Raw genomic sequence first — 7,254 nt, 5'->3', positions numbered from 1 at the left:
TTGTTTGATAGTGAATTGAACTTCAGTTTTCTGTTGTCTGTTAAAGGCATATCTGTTGTTTGACAGTGAATTGAACTTCAGTTTTCTGTTGTTACTGTATTTGTGATACAACATATCATAAACCTGCATTTGTTGGATTTGAACCATAGCAAACCTCATTCTATACAGTAGTCAATCGAGAAAGGCAGATTAATTATAAGATCTGAAATCAACAAATTCCTCATTGCATAAATCAACCCACCAAAATACATTCCCATCAGTAGCATAATACTAAACTAGCTAGCATGCTAGCCTTTACATTAAATGATTTTAATGACTGCCATTGTTGCACGGATCTTAATCTAACTAAGACAAAAACCTAGTAGCATCCATAGAGTAGTTACAGCAACTGCATGCATTTGTTCAACACTTTCCATCAGTTCTGTCAAAATGCACAAAAGCAGTTCCTAGCCACTACTACTGCTCATAACCTACCAGAAACAAAAGCATATATATAGGCAGTTCTGTCAAAATGCACAAAAGCAGTTCCTAGACACTACTACTGCTCATAACCTACCAGAAACAAAAGCATATATATAGGCTGATACTTAATTTTCTGGGAACTTCAAAACATGCTCAGCCCATTCCGCTCGGATCTCATCAATATCATTGACTGTGTAAACCAAATTTGACCTCGTTCCCCACTGCAATAAGGAAATGCAGCAAATTAAATATGAAAGTTTCATGCACAGAGCATGCACGTACTATATCATTAAACAATAAAGTCCATAGGTAAGCAGTTGATCAATTTTACCTTCATACTAAAATCCAAGTTCTTGTCCTCCACAATTTCTTTCATGTAACGCATAATGAAATATCCACAAGTCTTGTCATTTTTTTGCTCCGGAATGCCCTGAAAATACAGAATTAAGATAATGGAAGGTGAAATACAATGAAGTACATAAAACTAACCACTACAAAAAGTTCAACCGACTCACAGCAAGATTCTTCCATTGAATTACTTTCCTTCCTTTCCGATTCTTGTGAGCATTATAGATTTTAATAGAGCTTCAAATAGAAAATGATATTTAGTAAACAAGTCCAGTACATGACCAAGTAACACCAACTGATCAATCACTATAGTACAATATAAGAGACTTACTTGTTGACAATAGATTTCCATTCCCCAGTATCGAGTCGCCTTTTAAGTGGATCCATGAAGTGCACGACTTCTTCATTTGGGTTCACAATCGTCAACATCCAATGAGCACTATAGGATAACATAAAATTAAAAAAATCTGTTATATTACCATTAACAATATAACTTGGCAGACTAGATGCTTAAATTACTTTTTACGTACCCTGAGTTATATGGAACCACAAAGATTTGCCCTAACCTCCCTTGCCTATAGCGATCTGACAAAGACCGAGCCCTTTCAGTGGGATTTCCACACCCAACTGTACCAGTCTGATCAGGATCGACAAAGGCAACCATATCCACCATCCTACACTTCTTCAAGACTTCATGAAGGTAGCTACAAATTATTTTGGAATATGAAACTGTTAAAAGTACTTCAAAATAAACAGTGATACATGACAATCAAAATTCAATCGTATAATGAATTATTGACTATATGCACCCAGCTTGCTTTAATAATTCCTTACCTCATGTAAAACACTAGTACACGATTTGATACTTCTAGGTTGTTGGCCATGGTATAGAGATCATTTCTAAACAGACAGACTTTCTTTGAACGGCCGAAAAGGTCCGCATCAAATGTTGTGTGGATGGTGACCCCGTCTCTAAGGAAATTGTTCCCCCACGTGCACAAATCCTTTAATGTTGTTGGCAGATTCGGTGGCAAGTTTTCAAGGTCTTCATTATCATCAAATACATCTCTCATTCTCTTCTTGGTATTAGCACGATTTTTTTTCTAGTTGTGTAAACCAATAAGAGTACATGTTATCAACTTTTCCCAGATTAACATATTGCATATTGAACAAAACCATTTTCAAACTAGCTAAAATCTATATAAGACTGCTTGGTTACCTTCTGCTCAATGGCTTTAAGGGGTGCCTTTTCTCCAGGGATAACAACCAGGTTTCTTGGTCAGGCAACACAAGTACCAATGGCGTCGCTGACAGTGACAATCTCATCCTTCACTGGAATAGGTAACAGGGCATCATCAACAATGGCTCGAACAACTGAGACGCGCATATTTTCCTTTCCCAATGGAACACCATGTATCAGCTGATCGCTCGATGCAACATTCACTTGAATAATTGTTCCAATAGCAACAATGTTGTCCACCCTATCTACTGCCAGTTCACACTTATGCACCGCAACAGTCGTCTCCTAAGACAAACAATGAAAATAAACAATTAGTTCATATATTTTAGTTTCATTAATAGTTCCACTAAAGATGCAAACTATAGAAAATGAGAAAAGAGATAAATGAAGGGAATAATGGTGTTACCAGATCTGTGTTTGCGGAAGTTTTGGGAGCCATGATGTCTCTAACCTCCTCCTCGATTATTGCCGTTACTTTGGGGTTCCCTTCTGGAACTTCATGGTTCTCTTCAACTAACAATCCAGCTGCATCATCATTTAAAACCAACCTCTTCTTCACTGCATTGAGCTCACCGTCCGGATTATTCTGCATAACTTTCTCAGCATGTCGGGAACAACTCCCTTGTCCTGAACCAGGATCTTGAAGGGTTGTGACAGGTTTTGGTGACTCTAATGGCAGCTTCTTTTCATCAATTTTTGACGCTAATTCTGCAAACTTGGCTGTCCAATATGCACGCTCCTCAGTAACCACTCTTTCTCTCTCCTGCTGCCATAAAGCTCTTTCCTTTGCAAGAATGGTTTCCTTCTCTTCCTCCAATATCCTCTTCACACTTTTCCTCACTGTCTCTTCAACACTTTTATTTCGTCGTTTAGGCAGGTCAAAGAACGAAGCTGGTTTGATATATCCTCCAACTCCCCGTACCCTACCAGGATGCTCGGGTCTCCCCAACGCCAAAGTGAGCACATCATCAGAACCTTGTGTGGTAATCGATCCATCAGACTCTTTCTGCTTTAACTTTTGCTAACACAAATATATAAACACACTTTTGTTAACATCATGTGCTTCCTCTTCATGCACAACCATGGAGGAAGGTTATACGTAACGAGGATAACCGGCCAGCAAGAGTACCGGCTACTTAAAGAACTATGGGGATTAAATCCATCTGAGGAAAGGGCTAAACGAAGGTTCCTAGCTTCTCTACCAAATTCTGGCCACTTTGTGTCGACCAATTTCCAGGTCGGTGAATCTGATGGATGCCGCATCATGCCATCTTTTTTCCTATTCTCAACATGCCAAGTCAAGTCCTTTGCTGTCTTTGTTGATTGAAACATCCTTTTGAATCTTGGGATTGGTGGGAAATACCACAATACCTTCCTAGGCACCCCTTTCTTCTCAACTTTATCCCTTCCCAATTTCCATCGTGATTCACCACAGATCAAACAGCTTGTAGCTTCAGAATGCTGCCCTCTATACAACATGCAGTCATTTGGACAAGCATGAATCCTTTCATACTCCATCCCTAATGCTGCAAGTGTTTTTTTAGCCTCATATAGAGAACCGGGTACCTCATTCCCTTCGGGAAGCAACATGCCAATCATGACTAGCATGTCGGAATAACAAGCATCAGTCATTCCGTGTTTTGCTTTCAAGTTGAATGTTTGAATAAGACAGTTCAACTTTGTTGTCTTTGTACAACCGGGGTACAAAGGTTTATCTCCATCTTCCACAAACCTTAGAAACTCATTCGAGTCACTAGATATCTCCTCATCCTCACTTTCCCCCATATCTTGGTTACAATTCATATCTACTGTTTCAGATTCACCTACTCTATCCGTATTCTTGACAGAAGGTTCTCCATGCCATTTCCAATTCTTATAACTAGTCACAATGCCATTAAAAAATACATGGTCCTTAATAACTCCAATGGAAAATCCATTAGTGTTACAACACTTCAAACAAGGACAGCAGATATTTGATTTGTCAGCAGCATTCGCTGAAGCAAACTTAAGAAAATCCTCAAACCCTGTTTGAAACCTCAACAATCTCCTATCAGCATGCATCCATCCTTTTTCCATCTTATACATACACACAAACAACAATTAGGAACTAAACTATGACCTAGGATCATAGAGCACTGAACTCATACATCTATATATAATGTATATGTATATAGGTATATAGAACCAATTTCATTCATAAACATACCAATTGGTTAAACTATCACCTAGGATCAGCATAATTCAATTCTATATCATCCATCATTTTTCCAGATATATACACATATACAACAGCTAGGAGCTAAATTTAGCATCACCAAACTAGTTCACCACATGCATATAAACAGATACAAACAACCAACTAAATTCATCAACATACCAATTAGCTAATTTAACAAACTACCAGAAGATTACTGCTTACCTTAATTTGCTTAAGTCACAGCCTAGCTAATCACCATTCCCAGTACTCCAACCTTTCACTACAGCAACAACAATAGCAATGCAATATCGAAAGAAGAGAGCTGTACTGTAAGGCAGTTTCTGCAGAATTCCAAAAGAAGTTAGCACTTATCCATGACTTCTTGGATCAGCAATTTATGGACTACAAGTGATTAGGATACTCATATCTTTTTCTTTTTTTTTTTGCGCGTGAGTGTCACTCATATGGAAGTTATATGCATATTGCAGATCATTAAATCAAGTACAAAAGCAGTTTAACAATAACTATATATCAATTATAAATGTACCTAAATATTATAATCTATCACTTATAAATGGACTGTAGAAGCTTGTTGTTCTCAAAGACAAATTCTACATAAATTATCATGATCAATCGTATTGGTATTGCATTTGTTTCACAATTGCAAGAAGCTTGAGTGTATGTTATCCATCACATAGCTATCAATATATCTATCATTGATACAATTTCAAAACTGGCAAAACAGATGCCAAATATCAAAACTTCAAAAGTCCAATAGTTTCTGGCAAAGATTCCTTTAACAGTGAAGACTTGCTTAGTGCCGTTCTTTAGTTTCATCAGTTTTAGCCCTCAAAGTTTGTTGCAGGAAATTGGGTATATAATTGTTCATCCTTCTCATCCTAGTTATATATAAAATATTGGAACCCTACATGAATGTCTTGGCATATAGATAATCAAGTATTAAGTATCAAGTATCAAGTGTTATGTATGAACCGTCAATGATAGAGAAACTAAGTTTGCAGAAGCTCATGTCCATGAAACTGATATAAATCAATATGAGCATAAATGAATACTTGTACAAATGTACCCATGTTCTCAAACAGAAGTTCCAAAAGGTCCTCGTGACATTAATTGTTGACATTTCTTTTACTTTACCAAATGATGCATAATCATAAAATCTAATGACCTGAGTATTGACGTAAACACATTTTTCCAACTTTGCAAGATAAACACATGGGCTAATAATATGTAAACGATCAAATCATAAGCCATCAGTTTAGCAATGAAGGAATTAATAGCTCCACACACCAAAACACAAATTCATTGAGTTAAAAAGAGACAGAGACGAAAGAAAGTGGAAATATATATTAGCATGGCTGGGTTCACTGGCTCTCACCTAATTCTTAATTACAATACCCTAAACACAGAACAATAATTTTGAAACAATATTAATCACTGGTTAAACTGTTTCATTTCAGTTAAGATTTGGTTAGGAAGAAAACTAATGATTCTTTTGGTTGCTGCAATTGTGAAACACATGGTTTATACTTTTTGAATTTCAATGTTTCCAATAATTAGAGATGCATAAAATTGATTCAAACAAAACTGAACTACACAAAAATTAATAAAACAATAGCAGAAAAAGGTGAAAATTGAAGTGGAATGGGTAGGGAACAATCTCTACATACGTACATTCATAATATAGAAGAATTTAGAACTGATCTTATCCAAGAATTTCACATAATTTAACTGTTAAAAAGCAGTCCAAATATACATTTAATTCAATTTCTAGTATGTAGTTCAATAGTGAAAACATAATACACTATGATTACACATAGCAACTTACCCAAATTCTAATTCACTCAAACAGCAAAGAAGCTGCTTCCTTTAAGCACAGACACACTAACCTCCAAAATCACAGTTCAAAGCATCAATACGAAGTCGAATTCCACTATAAATTTCTTTGCAACTGAAAATCAAACCATTTGCATTCAATTTTCTGTGAATTTAACTACTTTTACACAAAAGCTCGACCAAAAAACTTTTCTCTTTTGAATCATGAGAAAGATAAAATATGCAATGACGAAAGTATTTTCCCATGTATTCATTCCATACAGGATAACGAAAACTAAAATCTTTCAACATTAGTGAAATAACCGTATGATTGATTCTATGATTGGCTGCCCAAAATCAGATTAAGAACCAGATCTCTTTCATTTGTTTTACTTTACTCTTTCTGTCTAACAACGTTAAAAAAACCTGTTGTTCTTGCAATTATTCAAAAGCTAGAACAGAGGCTACACAAAAAAACGAAATTTCATATATGAACTATGATCTTCGATTAACAAAACAAAGAAACAATAAAAGGTTTTGTCTTGAAAGATTATAAAAGCTGATAAATCAGTTACTACAACTGAAAACATGAAATCGAAAAGTGAATTAAAGGTAATCACTTTGGGTATATGAACAAAAGATGAACAACTATGATATTCATCTTGATTTTGTTTGAAATCACTCAAATCAGTAAGACAATAACAGGAAGACAGTAAGCAAATATTCATACAACTCTTCTCAGTTACCAATCATTCATTATTCATAGTATCATACACAAGAACGGAATACCCAGAAAGGCAGCAACTTACCAAGCTTGAAGAATTCGAAATCGAACCAGAAATCGAACCAAACTTGAGGATGTCTATGCTTTGCTGCAAATTGAACACATGAAATTGAAAACCCAGAAAGCAAGAGACCGATTGATTGAAGAATGAAGCTTGAAGAGTGAAAAAAAGAAACCGAGAAACCCAGACTTGAAGATTGAAGACTTACCAAACTTACTTTACCCAAACTTCTATACCCAAAACTTCCATACCCAAACTTGCTTTGCCGGAATCGCAGGAGGATGAGAGTGTGTGTGAGCTTGAGAGGGTGAAAGGGATTGAGGGTGGATTGAGGGACTGAGGTTCATGAGAGTGAGATCGAGCGTGCGAGGGAGAGATTGGCTGAGAGT

The 7,254-nt window shown here is 36.2% G+C and overlaps 1 long non-coding RNA gene across 1 annotated transcript; it reads right to left on the bottom strand.

Annotated features, from left to right (window-relative positions):
- Positions 1-260: 260 nt before the first annotated feature.
- LOC133713972 (uncharacterized) lies at positions 261-888 on the bottom strand. Its single transcript, XR_009848372.1, has 2 exons — positions 794-888; positions 261-683 (listed from the first exon to the last, which is right to left on the bottom strand). It is a non-coding gene; the product is annotated as an uncharacterized LOC133713972 (long non-coding RNA).
- Between the last annotated feature and the right edge of the window lie 6,366 nt (positions 889-7,254).

This window comes from Rosa rugosa, chromosome 6, assembly GCF_958449725.1.
Source record: "Rosa rugosa chromosome 6, drRosRugo1.1, whole genome shotgun sequence".
NCBI lineage: Eukaryota > Viridiplantae > Streptophyta > Magnoliopsida > Rosales > Rosaceae > Rosa > Rosa rugosa.
The sequence above is the reverse complement of the archived record's forward strand: the minus strand, read 5'-3'. Positions and strand labels throughout refer to the sequence as shown.